Source organism: Apis laboriosa, unplaced genomic scaffold (genome assembly GCF_014066325.1).
Source record: "Apis laboriosa isolate Shangri-la unplaced genomic scaffold, ASM1406632v1 scaffold38_cov145, whole genome shotgun sequence".
Lineage (NCBI taxonomy): Eukaryota > Metazoa > Arthropoda > Insecta > Hymenoptera > Apidae > Apis > Apis laboriosa.
This window is the reverse complement of record NW_025223092.1, coordinates 639,679-662,850: the sequence shown is the minus strand read 5'-3', so window position 1 is coordinate 662,850 and position 23,172 is coordinate 639,679. Positions and strand designations below refer to the sequence as shown.

General features: G+C 21.5%; 1 long non-coding RNA gene across 2 annotated transcripts in view; it reads left to right on the top strand.

Moving 5' to 3' along the window:
• LOC122715572 overlaps positions 1–20,113 on the top strand; it is a 99,205-nt gene extending 79,092 nt beyond the window's left edge. For both annotated transcript variants that reach the window (XR_006346865.1, XR_006346866.1), the window contains exon 5: positions 19,639–20,113. This is a non-coding gene — a long non-coding RNA (uncharacterized LOC122715572). The remainder of the gene's footprint in view (positions 1–19,638) is intronic.
• Positions 20,114–23,172: the final 3,059 nt, after the last annotated feature.

Below are 23,172 nucleotides of genomic sequence, written 5' to 3'. Positions count from 1 at the left end.
TCAAGCATCTTACTTTTGTGACCAATGTTGCATTAACGCGAAAACTGATTCTCTATAATTTGTTTTATTGTATAATTATTTACGCAGTACAATTATTTTTTAACTTTATATGAAGCAGAACGAGATATCATTTCGAAAATAAATTTTTAAATCGATATTTTCGATAATCATTGATAACTGATGTATTATTATTTTTATAATATTGTTACATCTGCTGACACTTCTTTTTAATATTATAATATGTTATAATAGTTATAATAATTAATTTATAACTATTTATAGGAGTTTAAATTAATTTACTAAACAATATAATATTCTTAAGAAAAGAATATATTCGTTATGTTTTTCTATCTGAAAAATGACTTTGTTAAATCGATATTTTTGGATATCAATGACAATCGTTTTTTTGTCATAAATGTGTTCTGCATCTTTGGATCAATGATTTATCGATAAATATAAAAGAAATATTTCCATAAAATTGTTCTTAATTTTTCGAAATCAAATTATTTTTATTGTTCTATTGTATTTTATTAATCAGAATAAGAAATGTCAAAATTGCAAATAAGATTGCAATTCTCTTGGAAAATAATAAAAAAGTTTTGTTGATATTTTAGTAATATTCACATTTCGAATAACGTCATTTAATTGTTTTCTCATTATAATAATGAAATTATTACATTTATTATTAGTAAATTGAATGAAAAGCATACAACATATATCGCTATGTATAATGATACATCACCATGTTCCAATAGATAATTTCTAAGCAAGATAATTGGATTATCATTTATCGAAGATCTGCACTGCATTTTGTTTAAATCTTTTAGATTTTCTTATGAAGAATAGTTAAAAATTATATATAAATCTGGATTGAAAATATTTAAGAAATATATTTAAGAAACCAAACATAAATTGAGCTTTTCACGACTTAAAAATATATTAAAAAAACATATATCTTAGATTAAGAATATGTCTAAATAATAATGATATTGAAAGAGATATACAAGCACAATTATGCAACAGTCAAAATTTTGATCTATGAATTAAAACAAGAAACAAGTTAAATATCTTTCATGATAAAAATAATATTAAGTACGATACGTTTGATTTTTTATATTTTTCGTTAATTTTGGATTGTTTATAATTACAGTTATAAAAACAATTTATTGATTATTAATTTATTCAATTTGATTATTATTTTATTCGAAATGTAAATATTATCAAGAGAATGAATCATTTATAACTCATAGTTTTTTTTTTAAGGCTTTTTATTCTCATGAATAATGATACAATAATAAAAAAAGTTTAAAATACTGATTAAGAATAATTTTGCGAAATTTTTTTTTAATATATCATTGATTCATAGAACACAGACAATCAGGCATAACATTTTTTTTCAGTCTGTACAATTATACCTTGTTTGCAAATTGTTTTTTTATTTATTTATATTTTTATTTATTTATTTATACGACATTTTTGTGTTTACGTGGAGAGCAATAATAACTTTTTTAAATTGATATTTTTAATAATATTTGATATATTATAACTATCAATGCTCATAATAATATTTTTTCGTATCATTTTTATTTTTCCAAGTATTTGAATATTTCAATTAAACCATATATTATATGTATAGAATGTTTATAAAAGAAATTCATATATATATATCCAATAAGAGATTAACTAACAAGTTATAAGCATTCGAGATTTGTATTAGAGAACTGAGTGTTAAGCTCAATGTGCGGCAATATCGTATTGTAACAGAAGTCCTCAACAAAAAGAAATCGCATTGTTTTAAAAATACGACAAACTATTTCAGAATCTTAATGTAATATAATAATATAATATATAATATATGTGAATATTGTATAATTTGACTGTGCTATGTATTTATATTATTTTAATAAAAAAAATATTATAATAGAAATATAATTATCATTTTTTCTTTATATTAAATGAGAAAGTGTAACAATTTGTTTTGTTTAAAATTAAATTGTTAAATATTTGTAACAAATTTGAAAATTAAATTGATTAAGAAAGTCATTGTTTTGAGTTTGAAGAAAATTTTTTATAGAAGAAAATTTTTTCCTTATAAATGAGAATTTTTCTCATTTCTTGCATGTTTTTTATTATATATATTGAATTTTTGAAGTAAGATAAATTTCAAAGCTCAAAACGTACACAAAAGTTGGTACAAATATATTAGTTAAAGTTTATTTATTAAGTTATAAGTGATTTATATTTACATTAAATAATTAAGCGGAAATAAAGGATGATATTAAAACAGAGATAAAATAGTCTTAATCTTTTTTTATTTCCATTTTGCTATATAACTCGAAAATTGCATTTTAATCAATTTTTTCATGAATTTGATCACTGCTTATCGTATGATGAAAAGAAGTTTATATCAGAATTATATATATTTTTATAAAATCAAAAAGTTTTTATAAAAAAGAAAAAGAAAATAATAAATCATTTTTTTTAGAATAAAAATAAAATATTAAAGAATAAAAAAATGTAATCCAAATATTTTTTAATTCTGAAAAACTATGTTCTAAAGATACTTAAAAAAACTTGAATTATCCAATATTATTACAATGTACAATTAAATTTTTTCCTTAACATGATTTACTTATTAATATTATAAAATAATTGATTAAATAAAAGGATTTAATGAAATAGTAATTTTTTTTGTTGAAATTTGATAACTTATTAATTTAAATGAATGTATTAATGTGACACATGGAATAAAATAAATGTTAAAAAAAAAAAAAATAAGAACTTTGAATTATTTATAATTATTTATTCTGTATTATTTATTTATTTATTTATTTTCACTTTTGCTATAGTCTTCACTCATTTGCAAATAACTTCAAAATAATTTAAATTAAATTATTAATTAAATTAAATATAAATTTCTCTATAATTATATTATATATACATACTTTTTTAAGTACGGAACTAATGTTTTTATATATGGAATTAATTTAAATATTCATTTTATTTATTTATTTATTTTTCATCGTTGAATTTTTTAATCTCTATTGGTACATTCTTTGCTTATATAATTTTAACCTATTATCTATTATTGATATCTATTATTGATATGAGTCAAATTCTTGAATCTTCTAAATAATAAATAATAAATGTTAAAATTACCTTATCATATCACATTCATGTTTTAATTTGTATGTAATCTTAAATTATTAATTGGATAGTATAGAAATAATTTATAATGGAAATTATGCTTATGGAAATATGTTTCTTACAACAGAATTTTTTATTTCATTTAAAAATTCATTCATTTCATTTGTATTAAAAATGACTATTTTTATGTCATTTATTAATCGCATATTAATTTATAAAATTTCTGCAAATAATGTAAGATTTTCTTGATAATACTAAATCTGATTTCGATTTTTTTTGTAGCAAAGCAAGTTGAATGAGAATTGTCTTAATTTTTGATTTTTCAAAATTGCAATAAATCTATTATGATATATAATATGCCTGTATGATTGTGTTACAAAAAAGTTAATACGTATAGTATATTAAAAAAGTAGTTTAATTATTATATATATATAATTAAAAATAACTTTAAATTACTTTTTTAAAAAATTAATATTGTATAAATAATATATCAAAAAATTATATTAATAAAAATTAGCAATTCTATAATGTATAGTTAGAATTAGAACAGAATAGAATTGAAATATTTTATATAAATTTTACTTAAAAATATAATTTTGTTTATTTTGTATTTTCTTCATATTAGTGGACTTCCATCTCTTTTAATAAATGCTCTATAAATATAATAATTATATTTTTTATTATAAAATAAAGAACATAAAAATTAAATTTGTAATTGGATATTATTTTTAGCATTTTTTATTTATTTTTTAAATTTTATAATATTCATTATGTTCTTTATGCACAATAATATTCTTTTTACAAAATTTCTTATAATTAATTTTTCATTATTATTTATGTCTCCACATTCTTTTTATTATTTTTCTTTTATTATTTTCCGCTAACTTTTTTATAGCTGACTTCTATTTTATATACCAAATTCTCCAGGTAGTTCTACAGAAATCTAAGAGATTCTTATCTAGAAATTCTATTCTTTGGTTATTTTTTTGGTTTATTGGGATCGATCCATCTATTATTAAATTTTTAATTTAGAATTTCGTATCGTAAAACTATACTTCATCATCTATAAATTTTATACCATATTATAATTATATTAATTATAAAATCATATAATTTTGTTTTATATATCAAATTAAATTATGAGAAGAAGCAATTCTTCTTTTAATAATATTATCACATACTTTTTCAATCAAATGCGTCGGTAAAAAATGCGATTCAATATATTCAACTATGCATTACAGAAAATTGTCTTTGATTTTTTTTTTTTTTTTAAACTATGTAATGCAGATTTTTATTTACTTATGCGTAGATATTATTCTATTTTACATTGTTTGTAAATGTGATATGTAATATTCGTTTATATATTGCATTTAATATTTTCTTTTGTGCAAAGCAACAATCTTAGTGAGTAATTCTTCTAAGATTTTTATTAGTGAAAAGAATTTAATCCATTTTCTTTCAAAATTGTTGAAAATTATTTTTTAATATACAATATGGATTTTCGTCTTATGCGAGAATATTATTCATGTTAAATATTCTATCGTATAAATATAATTCGTAACTAATATTCGTTTAATAAATGTTGTATTTTTATTATATTCTTTTTTTTTGTACAAAGTGGTAATTTTTGTGAATAATTCGCCGGAACTAATTTTTTTTTTTTTTTGCCAATAAAAAGGATGCAATCTATTTTCTTTCAATATTTGCCACAGGGAAACAAAATGAATTCTTTGTCTTTCTTTCTCGTGTTGAAATTTAAATTATTTTTTGTATCCCGAAGCATTGTTTTTTTTATAATAGGAATTCTTGATTTTTTTTCAATTTTTCTACATTAATCACATAGTATTGAAAATATTATGCATTCATAATCATTAGATTATTCTTTGAAATATTTTTTCATTCAATGTTTTATGATATGGAAAACGCTTTGCATATTTTCTTGTTGTTTTAATTTTTCATAAACTTCATCTATGTCTGTCATTTCTTCGCAAGTATACACAGTAAAATAAAAAAAAAAACATAAGAAACAATAATAATAATAAAATAGTATATAATTATAATGATTGTTCTGTTCTATGATTAATTGTAATTGATATTGTATTTGCTACTTTTGATCTACAATTAAAAATGAAATTTTTATTTTTTATAAATATATAATAATTGACTTTAAATATGATTTCGTAAAATATATCTATGATAAATATTGTAGTTTCATTATGTTTTTTTCGTATTTCTGTGTAAAATGATTTCCCATACATATTATGTTAGAATTAGTTGTTGAATTTTTTTGAAAAGGATGTAATTTAGTTTTAATATTTACAATATGAAAGCAGGATCAATTCTTCCTATTTTTTGTATGCTGGATTTTCTATTTACTTTCTTCTTCTATGATAAAATTTTTTTGATGTTTTCAATTTTCTTGCATTATTCGTATGTTTAACGAAAGTATCATGTAAATAAATAAAATATTTAATCAAATATCTATTGAAATGTTTTTTTTATCAAATATTTGACGAGACGGAAAGCGTTCTATATACATTTTTCTTGCTTAACGAATTCTATCTACTTTTCTATAAATTCGGATCATCGATTATTCGTATTGTAATTAAATAAGTATAATTATTATAAATATAAATAATTGAAGATATTTTGTAGAAAATATTGTATTCGAAAGAACATATTTTTATAAACAACGAAACATAAATTACATGCAAAACAAAAAAAAGCAATCTGAGAACACTGATAAAAAAATCACTGATATTGGTTAAAAAAATTATTAAAGATTATATATTATTTAGAAATAATAATTGGTTACTTATGAAACTTTATGAAACTTTAGTTTTTTTATGTTTTCGATTTATATTATTTGGATTTTTTAAAATAAAATAGTGTTTTGTTTTTATAAGAGTGTAAGAAAATCTACCAATGTATGTGAAAAATTTCTTAAAAAAAATATCTTGATATAATGAATTCAATATATTTTTTTATTTCACTTTTATTTTCATTCATCCTTTGTTAAACTTCATTTTATTAAAATTATTTCAATACGTAAAGTAAAATTTTGTAAAATTGTTATATTTATGTAGTAGTTTGTAAATAATTGTAATTAAATAAGTATAATTATTATAAATATAAATAATTGAAGATATTTTGTAGAAAATATTGTAAATATTAATCCAATATTAGAATATAATAAAATCGAATATTAGAATGCATTAATATAGATACAAATATGATGTGTATTTACATATTCTACATGTTTATTAAAAATTAATACAAACAATATGGATATTTTTAGGCATTTGCGACTGAAATACATTTTCACGCTATAAAACTTTGGTCTTACTAATAGCTAACTAATAGGTAATTAACTGATAGTTACAGTCAAAATTTATATGAAACAATATGTTCCAATTTTTTAAAATTTTTTTTTCTTAAAGTCTATATATTCAAATCTAGACTGAGATATTTTTTTTATTATCATATTTTTTTGTCTAGGAATACTAATTAATTGAAATATAAATTTGTTTCGTTTTTAAAAATTTTGATAACGATATATAATACTCGACATTTGTCTTATAGATGTATCAATATTAAATATTATATATCATTCTAAAAATTATTTACTGGTTATTTCAATAAAAAATATAAAAAAAAAATGTTTTATATTTGGCCTCTACAATCTTTTTATTTATCATATCTTTTTTCCTATTTTATCTCTCTTTAAATTATTTTCCAAATCTATTCTATCGATTTCTATTTTATCTGAAGTCTATTGATCCTTTCATATTTTATCATCTAACCTCACTATTTTCTTACTCTTTAATTCTTACTCCTTTAATTTTGAATTTGCTTCTATTTTTTCATTTCTTTTTCGTTTTACTTATGTTTTAACTGAATTTAAATCTAATCTCTTTTTCTTATATTTTTCTATTTTCTTTTTTATAATGTTTTTTTGATGTTTTACTTTCTATATTTTCTATGCAAGTCTATTAAATTTTTTATAAAATTTTTTATACGACAAAAAATAAAAACTTTTTAGCATATAGTATCTTATTATTATCGGAAAAATAAAAATATGCTATTGAAAAAAATATGAGTAACATTCAAAAATAATGCTATAAATGACTTAATAAATAATAATTTTGAAGATAAAAATTTTGATCTGAAAGATGCATTTTGTGCTGGATCACATATTCTAATAAAATGAAAATTAGATAATATCTAACATGAGAGATTGATCATCATATATCTGTTATGATTGACTCAATACATACAGAATTTTGAACTGATTTAGAAACTCAATATCGCATGAATTAAGTAAAAAAAAATTAAATAATCGAATTTTTGTTTGCAATCTGGTATTGAAACGATATAAAAAAAATAATTTTTAAAAAGATTCAACGACTGGTGAAAAGTAAACTATTTATAATAATATAAATAATATTATATATAATAATATAATAATATTATTATTTATAATAATATTAAAAATATCCATAAAAATCAAAACTGGACGAACCAGCTCAAGATAGAAAAGACTTCTTTATCTGAAGAAGCTAATTTATGTCTCACGGCAGTTAGATTAAAAAATCTAATCTAAAATCTGAATTAATCAGCAATAAATACTGTAATATATAAAATTATAATTATAAAATCAAATTTATTAGCTTATGTTAAAATTAATATTATATAATTGAAATATTTTAAATGTTATATCAAAAAATACAGTAATTCATTTATATTGATGACAAAATAAAAATTCTGCTGTAATTAATATAATAATGTTTTTAGTTTTCATAACATTAATTAATTTATGTTTCTCTCCAAATATATTGAATGTGCTGTAATATAAGCACTGCTGTCTGGATCAACAAAATTCATTTTGTGGTTCACAATTAGATATCCCTCCTTATTTAAATAATTGTAGAATTTCCAATAATCAATTTTTAATTCGATTTTACTAATTCTTCAATAACAACAAGCAAAGTGTTGGAATTTCGATCCAGAATTGATAAAATAAATATTTAGTTATTTATTTATATTGAATTTCTTCAAAATCTCTCATGGATTTGTAATATTGACAATATTTTTTTTATAAATATCTTTATATATTTAAAAAAAAGGCATTCAGAATGTTGAGTTTTTAATATTATTAAATCATCGAAATCGATTAAGAATCTTTTATTCCGAATAATTATCTCATATTTTTATATGGACTTCTGCATACTTATATTTACAATGAAATAATTCTGGGATAATGGTTTTTTTTGAAATTAGTTCATCTTTTTTCGTTTCATTAGATTTATATTGTTGACAGAATAAAAATGTTGTAATTAATATAATAATGTTTTCGTAATATTAATTAGTTTATGTTTGTCGCCAAATATATTGAATGTGCTGTAATATGAGCACCACTGTCTGAATCAACAAAATTCATTTTGTGATTCACAGTTAGATATCCCTTCTTATTTATATAATTATTTATATAAGCTTCAAATTTTTCATTTATCTTTCTTAATGATAAATAATTTTTGGTAATTTTTCTTCAATTATATAATTTTTAGAAAAATAATTATTTAATACGAATTAAGAAACTCACAGTGAAACCACTTCCAAATATGTGATTTTTCAATTTTACTTTGCAATAAATAAAATAAATAAAAGATAAAAAATAATAAAATTGAGCACTTTTAATTGGCACTTTTATTGTTTTCTATAGTACATTTTCAAAAAGATTTCAAATTTTTATTCTTTTATTATTTTATATTAATCTTATATTATTTTTAATATTTAATTATTATATTTGCAGAATATTTTCATTGTTAATTTCTATTTTTCTATTTTTATATACTAAATTCGTTAGCTAAATTCCAAATACAAAAATCTAAATCTAGACTTAAATCTAAAGATTTAAACTATGATTATTAGATTTTAATCCATCGAGATCGATTCATTTATTATTAAATTTTTAATTCAAAATGTCGTAAAAAAATAATGTTAGTGTCCTATATCATACATAAATTCTATACTATATTCCAAACACTTCCGTGAGAAGATATCAATTTTTTTTTAAAAATATTACATATGCTTTTCTAGTCAGACGCGCCGACAAAAAATGTGATTCTATTAATTTATTATCTAATATATTCTGTTATACATTAAAGAAAATTATTTTCGAAAAATTTTTTGTACTATACAACGCGAATTTCATTTGTTTATGCGTGGATATTATGTGTTATTATTCCATTTCGTGGAAATATTTGCTACGGGGAAGCACAATCAATTCTTTGTCTTTTCTTCTTGTGCCGAAATTTAGATTATTTTCTCTATCTCGAAGCATTAGTACTTCTATGGCAAGATTTCTTGATGTTCTCGATTTTTTTGTATTGATGAATATTTGAATATTCCATGCATTCATAATTATTAGATTATTCGTTAGAATATTTTTTCATTTGATGTTTAATGATAAACATTTTGCATATATTTTTATCTTTCATTTATTATATCTAATATATTCAATTATAGAAAATTGAATATTTTGAGCATTTCTTTCTATGATGAAATAATGAATTTTCATTTCTCTTCATATGTGAATATTATTATTATATAGAATTTATCTCATGTAAATATGGCTCTGTTTACGAATAATATTTGTCTGGTAAATGTTACATCTTCAGGATATTTTTGCACAAATGAATCTTTGTGTTTAATTCGTTTAAACTATTTATTTAAAATTAATGCTTAAACTGATTGCCAATGATGTAATACATATTTCTTTCATATTTGCCACGGGGAAGCATGATCAATTTCTTGTCTTCTTGTTATTTCTCTCATGAGAAATTTGGATCATTTCCTGTATCTCGAAACATTGCTTGACCTATGGCAGAAACTATTAATGTCCCCAATTTTCCATTAATCCATTTTCCATTAATAATAATAAATTAATTAATTATATTTGACAAATATCATGCGTTCAGAATTATTCAACTACCCGATTAAATGTTTTTTTCATTTGGTATTTGTCGAGATGGAAAATGCTTATATGCTTATATGCATATATTCTTGTTTTTGAACGATTTTTAAGTTTACTTTCTCATAAATTTCTATTATATCTACCTACCATTTCTTCATATGAACACATAATAAGTATATATTATATACACTAAATAAAAAAAATATAAAAAACAATAAAGAAATAACCATAATAACACCATATATATAATACACTAAGAAAACACTTGAAAAAATATTATTAAAATACATAATTGAATTATAAATAATATTTTTTATTTATAAGTACTTTTTCATTGCTTTTCCAATTTATCCGAGAAAATACTATGATTTTAATACTGATATTTGACTGAGATATTTAATATCGAAATAAATATTATTTCCATATTTCTGTGAATGATAAATTATAACATCGTTTTCTATCATCAAAATAATAAAATAATCAAAAATATAATTATAATATAGTCATATATTTATATATTTATTTGCTCTGAGTGTTAAAATATTGTTGTACTTACTATTGGCTCTTTATTTATTTATTTATTTACAACCATTTATACTTTAATACTTTATTTATATTGTGATGCAGTCTTTACACGTTGAGCAAAGAAAGGTACGTTCATTCTTCGTATTTATTAGATGTGCAAATAAGTTCTTTCCCCTTTTTCTTTCCAAATTCAAGATTTTATTATGTAAATCAAGATACATAATACAAGATTACACAAGGTTTCAAAATATTCACCCTCATTCTTTAAAATTTTATATATTTTTTCCATGGTGGTGGATAAATTATAAATTCCTAAAGAATGACTCTTTGTTGGTTATGAAGTCATCAATACATCCCCGACAATTAATGTTGCAGTCTCCGAAAAAGATGATAGTCTGACGGAGCCAAGTCTGGAGAATATGCCCATGTGGCAAGAGTTCTCATCTCAACGCATAAATTGTGTTCCTTTTGCAATGTGTGACCGAGCATTGTCGTGCTGCAAAATCATTAATTAATTTTGATAATATTCGGTAGTTATTGTCCTTCTAAGTGGAAGCAGTTCATAATGGATGATTTCTTGAAAATCACTGAAATTGATGTTCATACAAAAATGACTTCGTTTAATTGATATCTTTAATATCGATGACAACTGATATTGTCATTTACTGTGGTTGACTATGATATTCTACACTATGTGCTGTCAAGATTCATTATCCTCTCTGAAAAGAAAATAGATTCTTCAGTCAAACAAAGACATTCCTTTAAAAGACAATTTAGCTTGAGCGCTGATTTCAATTTGAAATAATAATGACTTCATTATCTTTATTATTTCATTATATGATTTTTCTGTTTATAAAAAAGATTTTTTATATGTTCGTAGTTTTTTCTGATAGCGAAGAATTCATGGACTCACATTCATCTTTCATTTCAGGAAAAAACGTCCAAATTTGAACAAGACCTTAATATCCAAATATTCTATTTTTTTCCAGAATTCATTAAATCTCATTTTTCTTCTTTGCGTTTTTCTTTCTTGACATCTTTTAGGACAGATTTTAAATTTTATCGATTTAATTCCGCCTCCAAAATACATTTCTGATTCATTACAGGAATTTCTCTTATATCAAATATCAGCATCCCTCTTAAAATGAATCGAGTTTGAGCATATCTCTTCATTCGTGGATACAATATTGTTTTTAGTCTACTATTAGATTGCTTCATGTATTATGAGATAAATTCTATTACAAAAATACAACTTGCCTAAATTCAAGTTTGAGAAGACATTCTTATAAAAGAATTCAACTTCTTTGTCGAAATTTAAATTCAAGAAAAAATTGATTCGCTGATAATAAAGAATTTATTTTAATATAGATTCTGAACTTCTATGATGAAATATCGTTATCCGTTGAACGAGAACTAATCAATGAATTCAATTTAATCTTATTTTATCTATGGTTTAGGTACTTCGATATTCGATTTATATCCACTACTTTTACATTTCGCTTTTTTTTTATACATATATATTATATTGTTTATCTTATATATGATTATACATGGCTCTTCAATTCAATAAATTCAATAATTTCTGTCATTTTTTTATTGTTTGATGTATTAATATAACTATTATTAAACTAAATTCATTGGCGTACACATGGCTGTTATATCACGTTTTTATTTTTAATCTAAGAGAATTTTTAAATTTTGTCTTACGAATCTTTTTTAATCTTTTTTCTTCTCTCTTTTTTCGAAAATAATTTCATTGATAAACATTTTTTAATTGAAAAATTTATCTTTATGTTTCTCGAAGAAATTTGGATCGAAAAAGACAGTGTACACTTATTTCAATGAATAAGGAATTTAATTTTTGAAGTTACATCGATAATAATTACGTAATTTTCTTTCAAAGACGGAAAAGATATTTACTCAAATTTTAAAAGCATGATCTATTCTCAAAAAATTTAAAATTAAGCATCAATAATTATTTTAATTAACCTATTGTCAACAGTTCTTTCGAGGAACCAATAAATTCGAAAATTTGCGAATTCATTTTCAATGCGACGAACATAAGAATCAAAATCAGTGATTTTCGCATTTTTCTCATTTCTTTTTTTAGAGCAATCCTTTTGAAAATAATTTTGTCTCTTACAAATCGAATTTGTATATTTCTTTCTTCTTTTTTGGCCTGGTATTACTGGAAACAAAAATTGATTTATTCTATTTCAATTTTCTACGCTTAAAATCTCGACAAGTTCCATTTTTTTATCGATTTATATTTATGATGTACGATGTTTTAGATATATCCAACAAGTCGCAGCTTTGTTACTTCTCTTTTTATTTTTCCTTCTTGACTTATTACCGAAAAAAAAAATTGATTTGTATTTCGGTCAATTTCTCGAAAACTCGAGAAATCTCTAGAACTATAGTGATGACAGCTCTCAAAGGAGAATCCCTTGAAACGTAGAAATTTAATTTTTTTGTTGGTTAATAATGAATTGAGATTGATTTTTACTGTAATTTTAAAACAAAAATTCAAACATAAGAGATTTTTCGCGCCAAAACAAAATTCTATAGGCGAACTTAATTTTGAATAAATGGGGAGAGAAACACACTTCTAATGAGAAATTCTAATGAGACCAAGCAAACATTTGCTTGCACAAATTCTTCAAATTGTATACGTAATTTTTTCTAAGAAAATTCATCAAATATAAATTTGTCATATATCCAAGTGATATGTACTTGATACTAAAGAACACAAAGAAAGATCTAGAAATGAGATATCAGAAAGAGGGATCGAATCTAAACTCAGTAAAAATTTGATAGATCATATTAATATTTGAATTATTATATACAATATTTACAAGGACAGTGCCTCGTCCCTTACCGATTCTATTCTAAAATTACTATTGGGTTATTCGGAAAGTAATTTCGTTTTTTTTTGAAACATATTTTTGATGAAACATATTTTTTAAATAACATGTATGTATTTTATTTAATTATATATTGATTATTGTGGTCCACATGTTGCCACCTTTAGATAGTAGTATGATTACATGCTCGTAGAACTTCTGATCTTTGTAAAAAATTGATCCAAATGATTTTTGATATCCTCGTTTGAAGTAAACTTTTTGACATCTAAAGAATTCTGTAAAAAATCGGAACAAGTGGTAATTCGAGTATCAAATTTGGCGAATATGATGGGTAATATTTCTCATCCAAGTTATAACAACTTCTGATAAGTCATTAAACTCGTTTGAGATCTAGCGTTATCATAATGAAATACTACATCTTTAATCAATTCAAGTCTTTTTTGTGTTTGAAGGAATCATTTAATTTGTCCAATTGATTGCAGTACATTTCCGAATTAATCGTGCAATTGTCAAGTAAAAGCTCAAAAAAAAAAAAAAACTAGAAACTACCAAACAAAGAGCATCACTTTTTTTTTGATGAATGTTGACTTTCGAAGTCAACTTTGCGCCGGCTCATATTTACTGCTCCATGATCATTTTTGTTTAACATCGTCATAAACGATCCATTTTTCATCTCCAGTTACTATTCGCTTTAAAAATGGATTATTTTCCTTATGTTTGAGTAGAAAATTACAGATATCAATGCGATGGAGCAAATCTCTTTCTTTGAGAACGTGTGGAATTCAAATATCGAGCTTTGAAACGAAATCAAGTCATTTCATATAATCATGAACAATCGAATTCGACAAAATTCAATCTCGTAGCAATTTCTCGAGTTGTTATTCGTCTTCATTAGTTATAACTGATCTTTCAGAACGTGGCGTCTTTAATGTCGAAATTGTCAAAACGAAATTTTGAAAACCAGTTTTGATCCTGGCGTACTGTTAATACACCTTCTCCACAGACTCAATATTTATGGAAGATAATGAAGCTATTCTTCGAGATGAATAATTCATCCATTGAATGCTCATCTCTGCTTCTTCAGCTTCTTCCATAATTGATTTCTTTTATTAGTTATATTGATGATGCTATCAGATGCTTCGCAAACTGACCTTCAATGGAACTTTGGAGATCGATAATCACTTCCAAAAAAAACTTTTTCTTGTAAAGAAATTCATGTCTGAGATCTTTTTCGAAGGAAATACTTAAGAAATCCCACTTCTCATACTAGTATTTCATTTTTCATTTATTTATTTTATTTTATTTTATTTTTGTGCACTATATAATTTAGTTACATTTTATTTGTATCTTTTAATTTAGAACATTTTTAATATTGCATTCGACGGGTATTCAGTTTTTCTTTATTTACAATTTTGTTTACAATTGACACTTAATTTATTTACATATGTTTATTAACGATGTAATATTCATTCAGGAAGCAGAAAGGAAGAAATACGACTATTCTATTTCATGTCCAGGAAACGATTTCGTTGAATACTTCTGATATCTGTATTGTCATTTTTTATGTCGTTAGCAATGATATCCCACATTATAATTGTCAACGCTCGTAACAATAATATATAATAATATTTATATGAAGGTCAAAAGAACCTTTTTATACAAACTTATGTTAGTGGCATTGCTAAAATCAATTCTGCTAATAAAAATAAAATTTCGATATATTATTTTTATTCCAGAATTGCAAAATATTATTTCCTTTGAATTCAAACAAGAATATTTCATATTTCCATAACATGTTCATAATATTTAGTGAAAGAATTTTTTATTTCATTTTTTCATTATTTCATTTTTTTTTTTTTGTTTTAATTATCGAACAATTGCTATGAAACGATCTATATTCTTGAATCATATGTTTTCTGTATCGTCAAAATAATTTGTTATTTGTTTAATAAATCCGAGATCCAAAAACATTGCTACTAAAAAAACCTCATTACTTAATATTGAACATTTTAATAGTAGAGATAAAAGAAAATAATAGAACAAATGAAATACAATTGTATCTCCATTGAATGCACGCTATATATTACTTTATACATTTTAGAAGCATATTTTGTTATATATTTTTTAAATTTGTAATGGTATGTTTGGTATATTCTATTTTTAAAATATTTAAAATAATTTGTATATCATTAACATTCGTTCTATGTCTCAGAGAGAAACTAACATAAGACTTTTGATAAACTTTCGTTATTGGAACTCACTCTAGTCTTCTTTCTTAATATTTTCTCGTATTCCTTAATGATCAAACTTCTACTTTAAAGTGTACCTCCGATGCAGAAAAATCACTCTTATATGAAAAAATTATCATTATTCACTTTTAAAATGAATAAGATGATTCAAATAAGCTTTTTTATTTATTTTTTAGATGTTATGTGCTATAAGACTAGATTGTGAAAACAATATCTTCAGTTTCGAAAAATTCAATTTCGAAAAAATTTCGAAAAAAAATCTGAAATTGTTTTTAGTCAAGACAAAATTATTATTAAAAATAAGAAACACCATTCTTACCATTCTTTTTTATGAAAAAGTATTTCTTTTTTGAATGACACTTACAAAAATTATTTTAAAAAAGACTTTGGTACACTTTGTAATTGCTCTGACTCACTTTCTAAAATCTAATAATAATAATAATTATTATTATTTTTTTTATAATCTTTTCAATTTCATTTTTATTCTATCATTATATATACAATTTGTTACAATAACAAGTGCATTTTGAAAATCAATATTTTACTTCAATCTTTTATTTTATTATAAAATGCTTTAAATTATCCATTTTACATGTTACACAAAATTACACTATTATTATTAATAATTCTTCATTAATTGAAAATTATCTACGAAACGAAAATAAATAATTGATTTAAATCGATGATGATAATGTTTTCATCCAATTACAAAAAAAATATCTGTAAATTTGTTTAAATTTTCTTACGAATGGAATGCAATATGGAATAGTTTGTCGTGAAAATGATACTAATTTAAAACTATTTTGACAGCATTATTATCGAAAGTTTTTGTTATTAGATTGCTGATTTCTTTATTAATTTACTATTTAAAAAATTCTTTTTTGTACATGCAATCTGTACATGCGATGTGCAAGCTAATAGAAGCTTTGTCGTTTGTGATTTTATTCTTCTTGATTCTTGTACTATATTTTTAAATTAACAAGCATTTGTGCAGAATATATTGTTTGATTTTACATAATGATTGATATAATGACGAGAAAGATTGTACCTTTTCATTTGTGCAAACTTTATATTGCAATCCAACAAAGATTGTCCTCCACAATTAAAAAAAAATTATTCTCTTTGTTTTCTTAAAAAATGTACAATTGTGTGCATTATTTTAAAAAGAATCTCTAATAATTTAAATATTTTAACAAAATGTTCATAAAATTTAAATTAAAATTATTATAAATTTTGGATTGTATGTTTTTAAGAAAAAATTGTTTTATGTTTCAAAATATTGAATTATATACTATATTCTTTTGTTATATATATTGTTGTATTTTCAGGCAATCCTTTTTGTTTGATATATGATTGTAAATTATGGAAATATAGTTTGCAAAATTGCTATTTGTGATTAAAAAATAAGGATATAATATATATTTATTCAACGAAACTTATATAGAACAATTCGAAAGTTAATTGAATATAATACTCTATGTAAAGTTGTTCAAGTTTATTATAAAATTTTATTATAAAAAAAAATATTAGTAAGAAATAAAATTCACTGTGGTTAATTAATTTTAACCTTCAAAAAATTTTTAACTTCTTTATAATGTATTCTTTTTACTTCAATCTTTTTTTTTTTCATTCGCCATGATATATATAATCGAAAATAAGAAAATAGAAGGATACGAAAAAATTGAAACATTGATAAAGAATTTATTAAGTTCTTTGCTAGAATGTAAATATAAAATTATTTTATCAACATTATGCCATTTGTTTGATTTATTTATAATCATCGTAATTTCTTAAAATTGTAATAATTCAGTTGTTTTTTTTCTTTTTTCAATAAATATTTAATTATTTTGATAAAAACTTTGATACATGTTGTAGTAGCTCTGGCATTCATATTTAGAAACATTCACGTAGAAATATTGATAGATGTGGTAATGAATAGAAATGTTACATTAGTCAATTAGAGAAATCTAGATTACCGATAATGAAATCTGTAGTTATCTTTTCAAGAAAAATGATTTTGAAAATTGGATTAACTATTACAATTAAATTAATGTATATTAATATGTAGAAAATATATAGAATTAAGTTAGACATAAAATGTTAAAAAAAAATAGCAATTATCAATATTTATGAATTGATATAAAAAAGGTATATAATTGATTTAAAAAAAAAAGAAGTAATGAAAAATATCGCTTTAATTTTTTATATATTAATACATAGTATATTAAATTTTACATTAATATTTATATATATAATATTTATTTATACATGAATATTTAAACTTATATTAATAATATTTATATAAAATATATAATTTTAATAATAATAATTTTATATAATAATAAAAAATGAATAAAACAATAGAATAGATCAATAAATAATAAAAATATAATATATATAATAAATAGATACAAACTTATATTATTTTATATATTTTATTCTAATACTCATACATGCAATTTTTCAGGCATTCTCGCTATTGTAAAAAAAAAAACTTTTAATGGAAGTTAATCAATTAATAATAAAATAACAGTGAAAGTTGATAAAAAATTTTTTATTTAATCAAAAATAAAAAAATATTTTTTATTAAATGAAATTATATATATATTTTTATATTAATCAATGCATTATTATATTATTTTTAAAAAAAGGAATATATTAAGAAATTATTAAGGAATATAAAATTAATTATTTCAAATCACATAATTTTTGTTGAATTATAAAATTGTTTTTGTATTTAATATACACATAAAAAAAAGAAAGAAATGTTGTATAAAGTTTGTTAGTTTTGTTATAAATGCTTTGTTATAAGCATGTACGTATATAAATACACATTTTCCATTAGAGTACACAGAAATATTGATTATGCTCATCTGCATAAATATGTGTTGTCTTTTATCATAACAATTTTGTATTGTTATTAAATAATTGTAAAATGATGTCATAAAAAATGATTAATAATAATGTTTATGAAAATTTTGCTGAGTTTCATTAATTGCGTTTTTAATTTCTTGCTAGTTCTTCACTTTCATGACATCAATTTTTTGTTTCAGAACTCTTCATAATTAATATTCAAGAGATATAAAATCCAATGATTTTGGAAGCTAAGAATGTTTTCTATTGTGATTTATTTATCTATCAATATTTCTTATTCAATTAGTTTCTCATTTGTATTAATTTGTATATAATATATATAATATAATATACTATTTAACTATATCCAGTTGTTTAGATGAAACACTAAATCTAAAAATGTTTAAAAAATTCCATTTAATCAGTTTAGTAAGAAAAAAGAATCAATGAATAAATCATCAATCAAAATATTATAAATCAAATTTTATATTATCGATTATCATATATTATTATGAGCTCATATATGATTAATATATATATATTAATTAATTGTATATCTTATCTTATATATCTATCTTTTGTAAATTATATTATTTATTTATAATATCCTCGATGAAAAACCATCATTTTTTACTATTGTATTTATCATTTACAAAATTGAACTCATTTCTCAAGTATCGATTCTTTCATAGAAATTCGAACATTTTCATTACACAAAATGAATATCAACGTATTATAATTTATTAGCAAATATTTTTCATATTTTAATATAAGATATCCAATATAAGATATTAGAAGTCACATAATTTAGAATTAATAAGAATTAGTAAGAATATTAGAATATAACTAAGAATATTAGTGAATGTATGTAAAATAATTTTTGCAAATTAGATAAACATAGATTGTTTTCTATATGCTTTAATGGAAAATGCATAGTTACCTATATATAATATTAATTTGTAATTCTGTAACAAAGCGTTTTTTAAATAAATATATAACATTTTTTTCTTCTTTTTATGTGTAGATTAAGCCGCATAATCGCAGAATGGTACAGCCAAACGATCAAGAGGCATAGAGACATATTATGATCCACGATGAGCAGCTACAAACAAAGAACAATATACATGTTATTCTGCTGATGATATTCGATATCCAAAAGTTCCTTAGAAAAAGAATGATAGAGACCGTTCTGTGTTCTCTTATTATCATTTTTGAAAAGGTAAAGATGAGCAGAAGTAGGATTGCCGGACAATAAATAATCAATTCTTCTTCGACGAATTTTACATAGAAAATATGTAATCATCACATTATATTGCTATATTATATTGCTATATTATATATATTGCTGTTGTATTAGACAAAAGAATGTCACGTATTATGATGTTTTGTTTTGGATCATATAGTATATCTGTCTAATGTACTATTCAATATTAAAAAAATATCTCTTATAAAATATATCTTGAAATAATATAAAAGCAAAAAAAGTTCTTTAAAGTTGTCTCTTGTTATTTGGAAATATATATTTTTTATATTTTAATATATAGGAGATTTCCCTTGAATATTCAAAATTATAAATAAAAAAATTCTATTGTACAAATGAAATATAATTATTTTCAATTATGAAATCATGTAAAAGATTAGAATTTCATTGTTTTAATAATTCTTGCTCTTCTTTATCATACAATTGAATTATGTTGTGTCCATGTTGATAAATAATATGCTAGAAATAAGAATATGTGTAAATAATATTTTTATGACCTTTCCTTTCAGTTCTAATCAGATCCGTATTTATTTTCATAAAATTCAATAATAGTGAAGATAATGTGATATCAGGTATTATTCTTAAGCGGAAATTCACTGTTGAATCATTTTTAATAGTAAAAGGCATTACATGCAGCATCTTGAGCAGAAATCACAGTTAATTCGTAAATTGTTAATTTTCTTGATTTAAATTATTCTAAATTTTAATAATAATACTTACAAATTGCTGTGACTTCAAAAACATTTTTAATATTTTTTTTGTAAACAACAAACTTTTGTAATTTTATATTTCATTTAATTTAAAATTCAAATATTTTATTTATAATTTATAAAATTATGAAAATATATATTTTTGGAGTTAGAATGGACATATTTATCTTTTTTACATTGTTTTGTACTATTATCTTCTTCAAGTTTTATAATTCAAATATATTACACTGTAAAATTCGCTTACTGGAAATTAAGAATTTATATTTTAATAAATTAAAAAATAAAAATGGAAGAGAATTTTTTAATCTAAATTAAATTATTATTATTCTACCGTTTACAATACTTTTATTAAAAATAATCATCTTAATTTTCAAATTCTTAACTTTTCATTTCATTTAGAATATTTTAAATTTTATTAAAAATTTTGAATAAATTATTCTTTTTAACGCTTAAATGTATTATAAAAAATCAACTTTATAGCTTACACAACAATAAACAATACATAAAAATAAAAATTTCTAGTAAAATTTCTTCCTAAAAATTTCAAATAAATTTCAAATTTATTAAAATTTTTAATAATCTATTTTGTTAAATTGAAATTAAAACATTTTAATAGCCATTGAATTAAATAACAAATTAAAATTACAATCTATTGTTTTTATGTAATATTCTTAATTTTTAATATTTTAAATTATTAGGAGTTTATATTAAATACAATTCTTCATTTTAATAGAATATATATTAAAATTTTTTATAGATTTATGCAATAAATTAAAAAACAAAAAATAAAATACAATTTAAAATAATAAAATAATAAAATTAAATATATATCGTAAATCAATTTCTTACATAAATAATTTTTGCTTAAATTTTTGATTAAATATCAATCATATTGAATCATCGAATAATTGTAACTGAATTTCGAAAATGAAAACCGGAGGATATGTTTTATTATACAATAAATGCGAAATGTGATGCATATTTTCAGATTCACTTGAAAATATTCAAAAAATTTTTTACAAACTTTTTTGAACACTAAAAATTTATGAAACACATAATAGATCAAGTTCTAATCAAGTGCTAATGGATTTGTCAGCGACATTATATTGATACAGGAATCATAAATAAGATGTCATTTTTTGGATGGGATAATATTATAATTATTTATCTCAATCGGTATGACAAACAATTATTTGTCAATCCTTATGGGTATATCTGATACTGTATATATATCAGATCGATGACGATAAATATTCGAAAGCGTATATTGTTTCGGCCTAAAAAATTATTGAATTCCAACTGGATAAATGACAAAATATTGATATTTCTCTGGCACAAGATTATTGTGAATATCGATGTAAATGCAAATTCAATCCTGTAATATATATATAATATATGGAGCAAATTCAACAAATATATGAAGGATAAAAAGTTTTTCAAGATTATAGTAACATATAGTTACTCAATCAGCTAAATATATATTCCTTCGAAATGATCGAACTTTGACGAATTTGAAATTCCTACTATTTAAACAAAAAGAAAATGTAACTACTGATATTGGCGTTGCGTTTTAACGTGAGCCAATTAAAATAGATTCCAACAAAGAATCGTCCAAGAAAAAATTTTATTAGACGCTTGGTAGTTGAAAAAAACTTAAGAAAATTTGTTTATTTTCTGAATATATAATATAAAATAGCGACATCTATGAAAGGAATCGTTGATCCATATCTCTATTGATAGAGATTGCCACCAAGAAGATATTTGAACCTTAATTCAATAATTTATCTTCTTATGATGGTGCTGAAATTTATAACGAAATTCAGCATTAGCTATAGAGAATTGGTCATGCTATTAATGATAAAAAGGGTATTGGTATTAAAATGAAAAGAAAAAGTTTCAGAATTGCTATAAAAATGGAGAAGGCAAGAACTATACTTGAGAAGATGATGAATTATCTTCTGTTATTCCAGAAAAATAAATAAATAAATAAAAATATTTTGATAAAGAAACCTAAAGTAAAAGAAAAAATACAGAATCTGCCTAGAATTAGAAATTTAGATGAGAAAATTTGTACACGAATCGAGGGAATAAGAGCTTCTCTTATATCTAGAATGAAAAGGAAAGCTTCTCTCTTTAATAAGAAAAACATTTTAGAATGCATATCGTTAAGTAAAATATTTTTAATAATTGAATTATTGAATTATTGAAGATTTTTTTTTATTGTAAAAATTACAAAATGTATTCTGTAATATATATTTTCATCTAACATGCATACTAATAGACTTAATTAAAATCGAATCTAAGATAATTTTAGTAATTCTACAGAGAATTTTAAAATAACTTTCAGGGAGATTATTTTATGATTCATATTTATACTATTGAATCATAAAATATTTTGTTGAAGCAAGAAGGGCTTTAGTGGTAATTATTTTTTATTATCTTTAGAAAAATAAAAGTTTGTTGACTATTGTTGTTGATTTAGAAAACATATTATAATTTTAGTTTTAAAAATACAACAATGAAATTTATATATCATCTATAAAATAAAAATATAAACTCTAATTGAGTGTTTATTTAAACAAATCTG